Source organism: Magallana gigas, chromosome 4, assembly GCF_963853765.1.
Source record: "Magallana gigas chromosome 4, xbMagGiga1.1, whole genome shotgun sequence".
Lineage (NCBI taxonomy): Eukaryota > Metazoa > Mollusca > Bivalvia > Ostreida > Ostreidae > Magallana > Magallana gigas.
In genome coordinates this window covers 47,860,654-47,877,582 of record NC_088856.1, presented here as the reverse complement: position 1 = coordinate 47,877,582, position 16,929 = coordinate 47,860,654, and the positions used below count along the sequence as shown (strand labels likewise).

The following is a 16,929-nucleotide window of genomic DNA, read 5'->3' as shown; positions in this document are numbered from 1 at the left end:
AATTAACAGGCTTACCCGAATCAGATCGACATCATCGTATCTACACAGACCAAGCGTGGATGTCACAAACAACAACCCTGTCAATGTACAAGTAAATCTTTGATACCTATATATTATTTTGCCTTTTTAAAAATGATAAATGTCTGTCAATTTGCAGTCTTAATTTACTGGTAAGTGAAATATCTTTAATTCTAAAATGAACAAATTGCCCAATAAAATACAAATGGACTTAAAAGAACATTTGAAGTTGGCATCTCAAAAGGGAAAAACTGTAAAATGGAACTGAAGATGTTTTTGTCATGTTTCTTCTTGACAGCAAATATTTGATATTTATGCTTTGAGTTTTTTAACTTAAATGAATAAAATATTAAACTTTGGTAAACTTACTCAACAAATGTTTTATCTTATGTTTAAAGAAAAATACTGTGTGTTCATCATGTTCATCTGTGACAGCCAATGATTAAATACATGTATACAATATATATCTGAATTTTCTATTTCCAATTTTAGAAATAAAATCCTTAATTTCTTATCCTTTTGCATCAGGGAATGGGTTCAATATTAAGTTCCTATTTAGGGATAATCATGACTCTCGAATGCGTCTTATATTACTACTTATGCAATTGACTTTAAAATGCAATACACCTATTCATAGTTACTTTGAACTCTGGAGTCTAGTTTCGACTCTGCTGTTGCAAACCTTGGTTCAATGTATTCATGAAGCTTTGAATCTAACCTACAAAAAAACCAGCAATTAAAAAAAATTTATTGACATTGGAAAATGTAGCTAAATTTTTATGTTTTTGGACATTTTTTAATATTAAAATAAAAAATATCTTGGATATGTCTTATTTTTTTTTTACCCTAAAATTTATTTCGGTTTTGGAATACACAGGGACATGTAAATACATGTATGTAGTAATATACATTCATGTACAGTACTATAATAAAAAGTTTTGAAATACCATGATGTACACATGTATCTAGATTTCTGTGACTGTCCCAGGGTTGTCTCTAAAAATTAAAGTAGAAGGAAGAAATGAAAAAGTAGAAGGGGGTCTGGGGGGTCTAGCTGATAGCTACATCGTGTTTGAAATGCAAAGATAGCCGGGTACATGTTATTACGCCACTTTATTTTAGGCAGGGGAATTCCCCGCCCCCGGGTCTTAGAAACAACTCTGGACTGTCACTTTTAGTTTCTTTTCTTGTTTTTTTTTAAAATTATTTTTCAGGGGGGGGGGATGACTACCTGATATTTTGAAAAATTAACACACCCGGTGAGCAAAAATATACTCTGGTAAACTCACTTTGAAAAGAGCCATTGAAGCAATTTAATCCTCGGTTCTCCTGGCTTGTAGATCATTTCTATGATCCATGAATCGTCTACTCCCTCTGAGTAAGGGAATCCTAGTTTCTTTGGGAGGAAAATATACATGTTTTATTTCATTTTGTGACTGAACGCTGAATTACATTTGTACATAATATACATGCAAAAACACATTATTTAGATTCTAATCAATTTTGTAAAACTCGGAGCTGAAATTTAAATCATAATTACTCGGCTATGTTAAGGCTGCCCGATTAATTTCACAGCGATATGTAAAAAGTCACTTGTCTGTACTTCATAAGATATGACGTCATAGTTAACTTTGACATCACGATCTGCATTCCTTTCGATCGTTCTTAGGGAATGTATCGTAACGTAATAAGTGATATTCATTGTGCGTAATAAAACCGCTTCATTCCTTTACATAGACACTGTTGTAAATACTAGTGATACTAAATTCAATATCACCGATATGGAGTATAAAAAAATCAACAGTTTTAAAGTTTCGTAATAGGTAAATAACTATTCATAAACTAATGGTTTTGAGACTCCCCCTGCTACGTGTAATCTAATGAATGGTGATATACTAGTACATGTATGTGCATATAAAAAACGGCTTGGCACAAGTGAAAGATAAAAACAATCTTAGTAGTATATTTTACGTGAAATCGGGAGAGAAAATAAGTACCAGTGAATCTTGCTGGGGGAAACCTACCGATTGACCCGATTTTGTGTAAATCGAGCCTAAAAGGTAAAAATGTGCCTAATTTCGATGGCAGTGCAAAATGTTTTGACAATATTTCAAATAAACGAAATATTTATATGAAACCCGAGCAAGAACTGCAAAATACATTACTTATCGAAGGATTTTTCATAAAAATATTTTTGATTTAATGTCATCATTCACTTGTGCCGATGCGATTTTTTTAGATTATTTACCGTGTTAGAATACACCCGTCACGTGCTTAAGAAAAATATATGACGTCACAAAAATACATCAAATATAGTGTTGGATGCCACTGTTAACTTATGTAATAAAAGTTTAAAGAAACTCACTCGGTTAAAGCATTTTTCGATAATTAAAATAGTATCATTTTTCGATATATATTTAGCTTCGGACAGCCTCAACATAGCCGCGTACATTCCTTTATACATTACATCTAATCTTTCCCTGAAAGATGTTATAAGAAGACATGTAATATATGTTATATAACATTTAAAAAAATAAAAATACATGTATGTTTAAGAATTATATTTATCTCATTAACATGTGTATTTTAATTATTAATGCATCTTCATATCTTACAAATCAATTTTTTTGTAAAATGTCAAAAAGAACGGCATTATTATTCAAATTAAACAACTAAGAAAGGGTCACAAATCAGAACAATATATACAAAATCATTTATAATGGTTATGCATCAATAATTACGTCAATAAAAAAAGAACGAAACTATTAAAGCTCTCTCTCTCTCTCTCTCTCTCTCTCTCTCTCTCTCTGTTTGAAATTTATCTTGTATTCCTATTACTCATTGCATAAAAGGAGCCAAATACACCGATACTGATATGTTACGGGATATCACCCTTTTGCCCTCTAATTCTAAACACTTGCAGTCATAAAGTTTTCAAGTTAAAAGCAAGCAAAAACCATTCAACCGAACAATATATTATTGATTATTCTCCTAAAATGGCGTTTAGTTCCGACACGAATCTTGTGAATGATGAACGTTTTCAAAGGTATATAACGTTGATTGTTGCATTCAAATTTACTAGAGAAGGTTTGGAAGACACTGTGAACCGTTCCGTTGTAGATTTGTACCAAAAAATATCCAGAAAATGCCAACGAGTTGAACCTTGTGCCTACAACTGTACAAATGTGCACGGATCAAAGTTCAAAAAATGGTGCAATTCATGTACAACGTGGCGAAAAGAAATCTCTCGATTTATGAACAAGCCAGGACAGGTCAATCGTGTTGAATGGAAAATATTTGATTCAATAGATTGGACAGAAAACCTTGAATCATCAACAAATCAGGTTGCTAACGTTTTTGTTCATAAATGTAAACACCCCAAGAATTCGATTACAAAGGATATTTGTGCCATGATATCACTTTTTGAAAACTGTTCTTACTTTGGTTTTAACGGAAAAAATAAAATATTAAGAGATGTTCGCGACATTAGAAATACTTACTTTGCACATAATTCTTCATACATCATGGAAGAAAATAATCTACAACAATGCATAGATAAGCTATCATTTCTATTGAAACACAGAGCGTTTTGGGCAGACCAAAAATGCCAAGAAATGTACCGACGCTTACGTAATCTGAAGAATTATGAACATAGACTAAGAGTTGTTGAAGAAATAACGGAAATTACATCGATTTTAGTAAGACTAAATCCAAATGAACCAACGATTGTAACAAATAGTGCAGATCTGATATCAAACTTACCACAACTAACTGGACATAAACGTAGGGTTGTTAGAGATGGAAGAGATAATCAACCACAACCTATTCGACATAGACGTTTGCGATGTGATTATATTATATGTTGGATAATATTGTGCTTTATTGGATTACAATGGGATAATTTGATTGAGTATAGTTTCAAAGCTGAAGAAGGTAAGAGTATCTATTATACTGGTAATAGAAATTGAAGTTTTGGCGGCATGCACGGCGGATCCAGAACTAAAAAATTCTTGAGGAGGGTTCAAGGAATACCTTTTTTGAGAGGGGGTATCTGAAGCCTATTTTCAGTACTGGTAATTTTACTATCTGAATTTTATAATAAGAATGATTTTTCCAGAGAGAGAGAGTCAGGACCCCCGACCCCCTCGGGATCTCTGCACGAGCATGTTGTCCAATTGTTGTTCACAGCTCTACCATTACTATAAATCATACCACTGAATGAATAATGAATCTTTGTGAATTCGTATTTTGTTTTGTTACTTTTAAATACTACTCTTACTAATAATAGTTGTAATTAGAATATAGCATGTTTTAAATTTTAATTGTCAATTGCCTAAATAGAAAAAAAATCTTATTTTAGAATGCAAAACAATGGACTTCGTGTTCCCATGGCAGAATGACTTAAACTTTAAATCGTACATTAGTGGTCATGAAGAATTTGTAGGCAGAGAATGGATGATTGCAGATGTAGTGACCAAAATCCTACATCCTCATCGTAGAGGACTCTTAATTGCAGCAGAATTAGGATTTGGTAAATCAGCACTAGTTTCACACATTGCCTGTAGCTTTGATAAACATTCGTCAGCGTATACAATTTTCAAAAATTTAGCTGGGATCCATATGTGTCGATACGATTCAAATTTAACCCTTAACCCAGGAATCTTTGTACGCAATATGGCGGCTAAAATAGCAGGGCTTTTCCCTGTATATTACAACATACTGAACACAGAAAGCATGGCTTCCAAATACCTAACGAATTCAAAATGCACTCAAGATCCCAATGGATGTTTTGATCACATTGTTTTAAATCCACTTAAAAAAGCAAAACTGAATAAATATCCCATGATTTTTATAATTGATGCCTTAGACGAGTGCATTGAGATTGGCAATGACAACATTTTTTCCTTGTTAATTAAAAAAGTCCACCTTTTGCCCCAAAATATAATATTTCTGTTTACCTCTCGAAATATATCGAGCATAAGAATAAATCTTCCGCCAGGAGTTATTGTCTATGACAATCCATCATTTTATGAAAACAACTTAAGAGATATAAAAATATATATTCGTCAAAGGCTTTTGAATGATTTAGTCAGAAAGCATTTTCAAACTTTATTAGGAAGTTCAAACATTGACGAAAATGTAGAAAAACTAGCAGGACTTGTTGATGGAAATTTTTTATTTTTGACTCATGCATTTGATTTTTGGGTAAAAATGGGAAATATAAGCAACTCCCCTGAGGACATTGAACATATATATCATTTAAATGTTAAACGAATACTTGGTTTCATTTTCGATAATGTGCGACCTATTTTTGAAATATTATGCGCTTCTCATGGATCTATAGACGAACCATTACTGTATTCAATTTTGAATGTGGATACATTAGAACAAAAGAAATATTTTCGATTACTCTCAAATGAATTGTCTCATTTTGTGCAAAGATCGTCTGGTAAGATAGTTTTTACCAACAAACGAATTGCTGATTTTTTTTCAAAGAAAGATAATATAGAGGACGACTTTTACATTATTCAGAAAAATGGACATAGACTAATATCCGAATATTGGTTAACCTATCTTGGGAAACGCTCCAACAACATTAGTTCAATATTGTTAAAGGACGTATTTAAACACATTGCTAGTTCAAAAAATAAATCTTTGGAAAACAGATTAATTGATTTGGTTCATAGCCGTCTCCATGAAAATGAATATTGTTTTCTTAAGCATTACATTGCGGCAACTCTTAATTCCTATGACACCATGCTGTTATCAATTGTTGCAACGTCTCATATGGAAATTGACTTAGGGGACAAAGAAAATATTTCAGCATCCTTCATTGCGGCTGCGTTTGGAAATGCAAATACCCTGGCCGCTTTAATTGATAATGGAGCTGATATAAATTATCAAAGACCACCTCCTGTATTTATTCAAATCAAACTTTCCAAGGACCCAATGCATTTTTGTAAATACATTTCATTCTGTGGATACAGTCTTGCTAATATTGCCTCTCAAAATGGTCATGCAAATGTTTTAAAACTTCTTCTCAGGTATAAGATAAACATATATCATGAAAATTCGCTGGGGTTAAACTCATTTCATCTGGCATCAGAGCATGGTCATCTTCAGGTACTTCAAGTTCTTATGTCATCCAAATTGTGTGACTGGACTTCCAGCTTTAATCAGTCTCTGTATCTTGGAGCCAAAAGTGGCCATACTCATGTCATTAAGTATTTACTCTCGCTCGGTGCTGTTGACAGTTGCGTGCCTTGTTCGAATTCTATTTATTGGATTCCAAAAGACAAAGCAAGACTACCTACGCACGCTCCCGTGCCTAATCTACCATACGAACGCGATTACAAGAAATACACTTTAAAAGACGACAGGCGTTTATTTTTCTGTGAGTCTGCTTTAGACATCGCAGTACAAAACAACCACTTGGAAGTTGTTAAAATTCTAATTAGTCAAAAAGAAAATGCTTTGAAATGTGAAAGTGCTCGAGGAATGACACCTCCTATTACAGCTGTGGTTTTTGATAGTCGAGATGTTATTTACTATTTTCTTCAATCAGGATTACCTTTAAATGATACATGTACGGTTCGACATAATATGAAGAAACGGTTTACAAATAATGAAGGAGACCTGAGTAATGATCGATTGTGCCTCAATAACGTATCATTTTGGCACATGTTAGCAATTTACTCATCGTCAGAGGTAATTACATATATCAGTAACTCTTCAAAATATGACTATGTATGGAACTTGACTGATCCCTCTGGGGCTACACCAGTACACTATGCTTGCTGTAATATACTACTAAGACTGAGAATTATTTCTAAGCTAGCTTCACATATGCTAAGTAGATCCCTTAATGGGTCAACCCCAGCACATGCTGCTGCATTATGTGGAAATGTTCTTCCAATAACTGTATTAATGAAATACCACAAGCTTCCTATAGATATTAAGGATTATAGCAATAAAAACATTTTACATTCATTTGCCTTATCAAGACAAAATTATATCCCAATTGATTTTCTGTCTGAATTTATCAATGAAAGTTATGACAAACTCATCAGTGAACAAGATTCTGAAGGTCGAACACCATTACATTATGCTGCTATGTCGGGAACTACCTCACTGATAATGAACAGTTATTGGAATATAACATTTCAACCCAACCACTATATGATTCAAGATAAGTTCAATATGACTACATTAGACATTCTTTTTAAATACATGCCTTCTCACCAGCCTAAATTCGAAGAACTTATTGTAGTTCTACCTTACGGCTGTGATTCTGATGATTTGTTTAGAACACCAGGATGCTCAGATAAACGCTCTAACATACTAGATGCTTTTGAAATGTTTGCATTTAAAGCTTTCACAGATTTGCGTAAAACAAATTTTATTCGCGAAAGGAATATTTTTGTCTTTATGTATAAAGCATTAAAAAAGAATCGTTTTTATTTGATTCATATGATAAAAGTAATTTTTCCAAAATTTTATCAATCAATCAGTAAACGAAAAGTGCATTTTTTTCTCGCACAGCTGATGAAAAAATCATCTTATCCAAATGTATTATTATCTTCAATATTTTTACCTGATCTCTTAAAGTATGCATGTGAAAGTAAAAATCAATATGGTCACCTGTGGTATATGTTTCACGATAGTCAACGAAAATTCTGGCAAATGTATTTCGTTTGGAATGGCACAGGTTTTTTGGATTCAGTTAAATCAGTTTTAGGCAAGTGCACACAGAAGGGACTTATAACAGCTGCTTTGAAAGGAGGTAATAGGTTCCCTTTGACTTTGACTGATTTTGATCTTAGAAGATATGCTGATTTTGATTTCATTCTTTTATTTCATCAATCACCAAATATCATTCCACTGTCAAAATATTTAACACCAAAGGTATATCACAAAACTACAGAATATTTTTGGCGCATTTATTTAGAATCATATTCCCATCTTGCTGTGATGGAATCATTATTGTCCTTAATGTATGCTAAGTTTCAGTACTGTGGACAGTGCTGTCAACATGCAGCAGAACTCAGTTACTATCATGTCATATCAGCTAAAGGGCTATCATCTGTTTTCGACAAAGAAACCAATGAATATATGAAAAAATGTAAAAACAAATATTTAATTACACCGAATCAGTTGGCTTACTTTTTTAAACATTCTTTGCCATACCAAGAAGATATAAACATATCAAGTTTTTATCAAAGACATTTTGCTGCACTCTTTTTTAAAATAACGATGGATTTTCATACATTTGTATTTCCAAAACGTTCCAAAGCATGGACATGTTTTCATTACGTTCATAAAATTAATAGACAGTCTCTAAAAAAGTTAGTATGTTTGGCTAGTCTTGAAAATGAAATCTGTAGCCTTATATCCAAGGCGTACACGATAGATTGGCGTGTATTTTTTCAAATATTTACGTTAGATAGATTAACCAAATATATTGATCATGAATTTACACATCCATTTGATTTTGTCAGTTACATTAAGCATGTTCGTACAGCCTGTCAACACAGAACAATTAAGAGTTTATTTTCGCAAGTTGAAAAATATCACAAATCAAGCATAATTATACACAACAATTGTTCAAATGTAAAATATTCTTTGCAAAGCAAGTTTTGTTTAAAACACGTGTCTGTTTTAAAAAGACAGACAAAGAATGTTAATTTTAAACTCAGCTCAGTTTTAGAGATGTATTTTCCCTTATGTTATTTGATATATCACAAGTTCATCATAGAACTTCCTGAGTTGGCTCATAAGAATACAATAGAAATCATCCAAATAATGAATGCATACGGATACGCCCCTTTCTTTCATAATAATCCAAAATATGACTATTGGAATAAACTCAGATCTTCGTTTGATGATCCATTTCGAAGAATGACTCGGAACATTCTCACTTCAGATATACCCGAAATAATGACTTGGATTCGATACCCGAAATATACAGTAGCAGGTGCAAACACATATATTAAAAATAGGCAGTTTGCTTCTTCAAAAAATTGCTTATCTCTCTATGAAAATTTAACACAAAATGATTCAACTAAATAACTTACTTTTTCATAAATAAGGAGACAAACTATTTGAAATATATCATTTTGATATTAATATATAATGTTTATTACGGCAATCGATGGTTTGGAGCTCCTATGAGAAAGTTTAAAAAAAAAAAAAACTCGATCAAAAATGGGTAGAAATTTTAAAATTGATAGAGGAGATTTGGACTAAAGCAAATTCAAAATAAGAGCTTAAAAAGATTCATTGAATCATTGAATAGTAATCATTGAATAGTAAAGCTATTCGTATTTTATCAGTTTCCAACAAACAAATTGTTTTATTATTTCTAAAAATTGCAAAATAAAGGAAACCTTGGAAAGGGTGGACAATTTTGACAACATTTTTCATGAACATTCCGAGGTCACTAGCAAAAAAGTAAATTATTGACCTTGTCAATTGAAAGAAAAAAATAGCACAACAATAATAGGGCTACAATGTGCTATAAGTAGTGTTTCGTCCCTTTAGGTGGAATTTTCTTACATAAAATGTTAGAATTGGATAAGCTGCAATTTCGATCATTTTAAAGACACGTCATTGCACATATCAGTAAATGATAATCATATTGAAAGGTATTGAATATAACTGAATATGTTTAATCGATAGATAAGATTGGTCTAAGAACATACGTTTCCTTGTTATGACATGTTTTTCTTTGTTGTAAAATATATTACTAAAGAATCGGTTGTTGTTTATAGATAACAAATCTTTTTATCTAAAATATGTCTTGGAATGATTGACCTAATTCCTAATAATACTTTATATTTGTTCTTTTTTCTATTTTAAATAGTATTGTAAAGATTTTTCTTTCAGACATATTTCTCTAGATAAGCAAAATGGTTGATGTTCAAAAATTGCAACATTTTATTGTTTGATTACATGTAACAATATTTCACTTTGTTTAAAATCCATGCTGTTAATTAATAAAAAAAATCCTGAAATATGAAAGACAAAGACGTTTTTGTTTTTGTGTTGTTTGGTTTAGTGTTATATAAATTTGTATACATCAAATAATGCATTTGAAATAATCAAATATGGTTTCAACTTTCTTTGACCTTGAAACAAATTGAATGATTTCTTCATAGGATTTTGTGAATTTTTTTTTTTCAAAAAGAATCGGAATTCCTTACCCAGAAAAAATTGTAATCAATTTGAAAACGATTAACTTAGTACTGCACATTTGTGGCATCTTGATGTAACTTTATGCGATTATGTGGTTTTCACTTGTTATTTTTAATAACTGCAAAGTTTAAAATAACAGATCATTAGATACGAATGTTGATCCAAAATTGATGTCAAAGATGTGATAAAAGCGTGAAAAATCTGCAATCAGCTTTAATTCTCTTTTCGAGCGTATGTCTTCTGACTATCTAATTTTGTTATTAGCACAACACAGGCAAGAGAGGGAGAAATTGTAATTAATGATGGTAATCAGGCTCCACCGTCACCAACTTTCCTCAAGTCAATATGATACTCAGCCGCAAGTCTGAGTCTTTACTTCAAGTTAATTAACTTTTCTTTAAGGATTTTGGTTGAGGACTAAGTTGAGTAATTTGAAAATTTTGGTGAGGGTGGGGCCAGCTGTAATCGATTACACGTCGCTGAGTAATCATGGATAATGAGTAATCATCCGTTTTATGATTACAAGAAACCCTTAAAATGAATTAAAAAATATAATAAAAACAAGATGTATGATAATATCAGCTTAATGGAGTCACAATAAAAACTATCCGGACAATGTAGTATAATACATTTATTTCCTGTATAAATAAAAATCCTTTTCGAACAGTATGATTTTATAGTCATAATTCATGTTGACCATTGCAGTTCTCAAAAAGATCCAAAACAATTGTTAATTTCTGGGATATAAACCTAAAGGCCCAAAAATCATCCAGGGGCCAACTTCTAAACAATTTTAAAGCAAAATGAGCTGCATCTTGGTACAAAAAAAAATAAATCTAGTATATGTGTTCCATTTATAATAGTTTAACTCTACATTATACACAAAACGGCTTAGGAACAATCCCCTACCCGATTTAAACTTGCAACAGCGTGTTTTTTAATCACGACGTGCAGCAGATTCGCCATTTTTTGGACGTCAATCATTCGAGTCAACTGAGGTCAACCATCAAATATGGATGCTGAAGTATACACAATACTTACGATTGCAACCGAACTTTGAATAAATTTTAACTCAAGTCTTACTGAAAGTTAATTTTTGTTATTAGCTACGATGTTTAAAGCTACTACTTTTGAATATATAGATCGATAATTACTTGATTGACGATTGATAATGAAACCTTTAAGCATTGATTCACTGTGTAACGAAAAGAGCCCCCACCCCACCCCCCCCCCCCCCCCACCCCAAGTGTTAATGCGTAAAATGCTAAATCAGTTAATTTTTATTGACTCGTAAAAAATTTAAAAATGGATTAATTAGAATCTCTATATCGATGAAATTTTCTAATATATTTTTTCCGCTGCCTGTCTTAAAAATAATCAAAGAAGATGGGGGAATAAGATTGCGCAAATGCCCATTCGGTTTAGAAGTGAAATACAATTTTGAATTTATTTTTTCTATATTCAGTTGTTAATATATTTAACAAAAGATAAGAAAAAAAATATTTTTAGAAATTGTTGCGGTATCGAAACCATAACATAAAACCCCTAGATATATCAAGTTAGCTTATGTCAGGTACTCCAACCACTTAGCCATTTCAGACACAACAAAGTAGGCTGTTTAAATATTATGTGTGACTTTGACCACGAATTACCGGACTTGTATTATTTTTTCAAAACGAAACGTTTAGTTGTTAGGATACAAAATGATATTTTTAATGTATAGTGGGTCATCTCTCCACAATTTTGTAGATTGAAATCGGTTTGATTTCTAATAGACCATATTTAGACTGTGAGACAAATATGGAGCACAGACCCACTCTAGAAAAGAAAATGCCCTGAAGTTCTAAAAATTGACAGTTTTTGCAGGTTTTGATACGTATACGCCTGTTTGAGTCAACATATTCCAAGTATTGAAAATGTTTATAGGTTAAAAATCAATGATACGTAAAATGTTTATTGTTTAAAATGTTTTTTTTTATAAAAAAATATCAGATTTATTGACATTTTAATTTTTCAGTAGCTTGTCCGACCGTGTATGGGCATTTTACACGCCTTATCCACCCATCTTCTTTAATTAATGTATTTTTATGGGTCTTCTGTTATAGACATATCTATAACATAAGGCCTACTGTATAGTACTGAATATTTTATGTTATAATTTGGATCGGACTTCAAATTGTTAAAGAATTTTTATATTTAACATGTACAGCTTAAAAACGACATAAATATTGATATAAAGACATTCCAAATTAATAACTAAGCTACATGCACATATAGCATGTATTTTACTCTGGGCCTACACTTTACATGTAATTTGTACACTACAGTGTTGTCAGCATATTTGCACGCAATTTTTATTATTATTATGTGTTTAAACGTATACTGCTGTAGCAGTAATATTGTTAGTTTGGTGTAATGCAAATAAATCCTTTACAAAATTCTGAAATTGGCTTATCAATAGAAAAAACTAAAAGCTGCTGGGTCAAGAAAACGAGGCCGAGGCAGAGGAGGTAAACGCATGACGAGCAATAGGGTTCGAGACCTCCAGGATGCTATAAATGCCCGAAAGAAGAAACTACAGGCATGACATAAAATAACTGTCTCAAAATTAATTGTCTCCAAGTCAAAATATTTTGATTTTACATACACCCAGTTTAAACAGTGTTTCTTCATTTTACACATTCAAATATCTAAATTTGGTTCCCTTGTCAGTTTTCTTGAACATAAACTGAGAGAAAAATATTTTGGTGTGCATGGTAACACTGATGAAAAAATTAGGTTAGGTAGGTTGGGATACAGATATAAATCCTATTTTGGATATTTAAACATATTAGGTAATTACAGATTACAAAGCTCACCGAGACGAGGCATCACCTATATGAGACCACTTTTATCATATCATATGAAAATTATAGTTTTTGTTCTTGGATGTATTTACATGGATACTGTTTTGATACATATTTCATATTTGAAAGCAATTGTATGATAATCATATGTTCATTTCAGACAGTATTATAAGATACAATATGATATCACATAATACATCACAATATTGAAACATTTGATATTATATTACATAATTAAAGATCATATTATACAATATCGTATCATATGATAAGATATTATATATTATACATAATTGTATCATATAATAAGATATTATATATTGCAATAACATATAAAACAATAGTATGTGATAAAATAGTATATACAATATTATATTATACAATATTGTATCATAATATACAATACTATTCATAACAATATTATGATTCATTATCACATCATAATGTACAAATTATTGATACAATATCATATTGTATCATATAACTTTTTACAATATATGATATGATATTGCATCATAGAAAATAATGTGTATCATATAGTACTATATCATAGGGATCATGTTGTATCATTTCACAACAAACACATATATCAAGCAGGTTTGAGTGAGGTAGGAGATTTTTTTTAGCACCCTTGATAATGGAGATCAGGCTCTGCGTCTGAAGTTTCCTCTGCAATTCATTTATATCATAGTGAAATCAACTATGCAAACTATTATCTATAAAACATGTGACCTGTGCCACAAAACTAATCCTTATCCAGCATCCGTAACCTAAGGCTCAGACTCAGGATTGAAGCCTGTCTGGTGCATCAGTATCATAAGACGCCCCATCCGTGCAAGTTTGGTGAAGTTGGGACCATGAGTAACTTAGATATTGCTATCAAAGGGCACCTGCAACAAAAAACTTTAACCTGCTCCAAAAACCTTAACCTCCTCCAGCATCCAAAACCTATTGCTCAGAATCAGGATTGAAGCCTGCCTGGTGCATCAGTATCATAAGACGCCATCCGTGCAAGTTTGGTAAAGTTAGGACCAGTAGTAACTTGGAAATTGCTATCAAAGGGCATCTGCACCAAAAACTTTAACCTGCTCCAAAAACCTTACCCTCCTCTGCGATTCATGGCCCAGATTCAGCATCCTAGTCTTTCAATTCCACAAGTAGGTTCAGATGCATCATCCATGCAAGTTTAAAGGAAAGGACAGGACAAGAAGTAACTTAGATACAGGACCCGCAACAAAAACTATAACAGGGTCCGGACGCCGACGCAGAGGGAATAGCATAAGCTCCCCCCGACTTCGTCTCGGTGAGCATAACATGGGTTTTAATGGAAAAAATATGAAAATACATTCGAATAAAAACAAACATCTAAAAATATTAGGATCAGTGCATTTTTGTAGATTAGGTCGGGTTACCCTAAACACACAATACTTTTTAGGCCTTATTAAGAAGTTATGTTATTGACTATCATTAATTAGTTTTTATTTGAATTTAGGAAACAGTTAGCAATTTAACAGGTGAGAGTTGTGATCGGGATCCCTCGTTGATATTCTATATTCTAGAAGAATAATCGGAGCAAATGTCAGGGCATGGAGGGTACCGTCCTCCACCAGGTGATGCACCATCCTGCATGGTGCACGTGTGGAAACTGTAGACAGATGCCTTCTGACATAGAGAGGGTAAAATCCCGAAGAACTGCTTTTCATTATTGCCAGTAAGAATATATTTAACGTCTCCATAATACTATATGCAATGGCTAAATATTTGTGAGATTACATCTACATCTTCTTCATGCATGAAAATATTTTATTGATTGTTCAAATATTGTAAATAGTGTAACAATGATTTTAGGACTTTGGCATGTTGGTCCTAGATGAGGCAGTACTATCAATTGCCCAGAGATACAGGGAAGATGTTCTGGCAGTACCAAGGCACCAGGATGTCAACAGGGGGTATCGCCACACAGCCTACCGCCAGTTCATCTTGTGGCTCTATGGTAGGTGCAGGTAATAGGCGTGTTGTGCCCAGCTGCTGTGTGTGGCAAATAAGAGACAAATTCCCGGACAGCTTTGGACAATACACAGGCTTTAAAGATGGACGTTTGGCTTAAAATGAACAAAATAATCATTATTTGTATCTGAATTAAAGTAATTTTAAGATGATGAATACTAACAAATTTTTGCAATTCATTATTATAAGAACACACAAATACATGTACACCACGCAAACTTTGCATACCAGTATATCAGTTTGTCATTAGCAGATTTAGGAGAGCTGGATGACTGTGGTCATTTTTATATTGCATTAATCTCCTTTAGAATGAGAGCTTCATGTAAAGATATAGGAAAATAATGGTATTCAAATTTTAAAGCTAATTTTATAAATTATGAGAACCTTTTATTTACTATATAGTAGTTAATGGATTATACTACATAATATTTATGGATTAAAAAGTCCAATCTAAAATTTTAAGGTAGATCTGAAGGGTTGTTACTGTGTATTGACCATATAGCCTCCTTATACATGTAGCTAGCTATATATAGTACACTGAATGTTCCATTACTCCACAATCATAAAAGACTACAAGCAATGCATTATCAATTTCAAACTATTATCATATATTTAAAAAACTGAAGGTATACACACACAGACACACATTTATATTTAGCAAATTAAGTACAAGAAATGCTTGATATTGCACTTACATATTGTATTGTGTCATAAATGAAAAAAAAAATGCAAATCGATCATCAGTGTTTCCGATGCACAGATCTTTTACTGAAATCTTGACTTCAGCTCTGTGGCAATTTTTTCAGTTGGTGGTGGTGGAATAGGTGCTAATGTACTTGACAGCCATCGGGGATCATCAGGCTCGAGGGGTACAACCCTGTTCATCCCAATATGATCCAACAGTCTTTTCCTCACTATTTCCACCATAAGCTGGGGTATATGGGTGTATCCCTTTCCTTCTTTCACAGGGTAATAGTACCACACTGAAGTCCTTTTGCTATAAATCCTCTGCTTCCTAATTAGTAAATAAACATTGAACATGGGTCATTTAATTCACGCATGTAAAAAATATATGTAACCACTGTGACCTAAAAGTATCATGTACTTGTAAACATCAAGAAAACTAAAGCAGGCAATCCCCTTTGTTCAAATATATTACCTAATTTCTCCATTTTTGTTTAGCAAGACTGTCAATGTGAATGTTGTAATCCAACGCTGCCAGTCTGTTCCTACTTGTAACCCTATATGCTAGCGGTTTGTATGACTCTCTCTTAGAGATGTACATAAGGATTAAACTTTGATATATTTCCAGTTCCGCTGTGCTTCTATAGAGTACATGTAAAATTTTAAACATCAATATGCATGTACATGTAAAATTTAATTACGGTACTGGTTATTTGAACTGTGCAGAAGTACAGTATGAAACAGCATACCTAAAATTAAAAAAATTAAAAAATAAGGAATTTTGTCGAGTAATCTCTTGTCCATGATAATGCTTCTTAATGTTTCGTGGGTAAGACTACCCTTCTGAATGTATTCCTTAGACTCTCTATACTTGTGTTCCTCCAAATCATCATGCTCACAGCCATTTAAACCATTAGTTGAATAGTGCAACACACACTGATGTTCGTCAAGAATGTGATGAAGAATGCCAAACCAAATTCCCTAGTATAAAGATATATAGAAATACTAGTAAACAAAGAAATCAGTCAGCAATGTTCTCTCAAAAACTTTGTTTGGGTTACTTTTGTTTCTTTTAAAAAACTACAATAAATTCCTCGTATGTTTCAGCTTTCTTTGAAGAGTACCAAAAATGGCTGACAATGTCTTTAATCCAAGGCAGTAGGGGTCTGTTCCCCCTTTC

The 16,929-nt window shown here is 32.4% G+C and overlaps 1 long non-coding RNA gene across 1 annotated transcript; it reads right to left on the bottom strand.

Annotated features, from left to right (window-relative positions):
* Window positions 1–14,841: 14,841 nt before the first annotated feature.
* On the bottom strand, window positions 14,842–16,345 carry LOC117692275 (uncharacterized). Its single transcript, XR_010712648.1, has 3 exons — window positions 16,225–16,345; window positions 15,761–16,080; window positions 14,842–15,160 (listed from the first exon to the last, which is right to left on the bottom strand). It is a non-coding gene; the product is annotated as an uncharacterized lncRNA (long non-coding RNA).
* Between the last annotated feature and the right edge of the window lie 584 nt (window positions 16,346–16,929).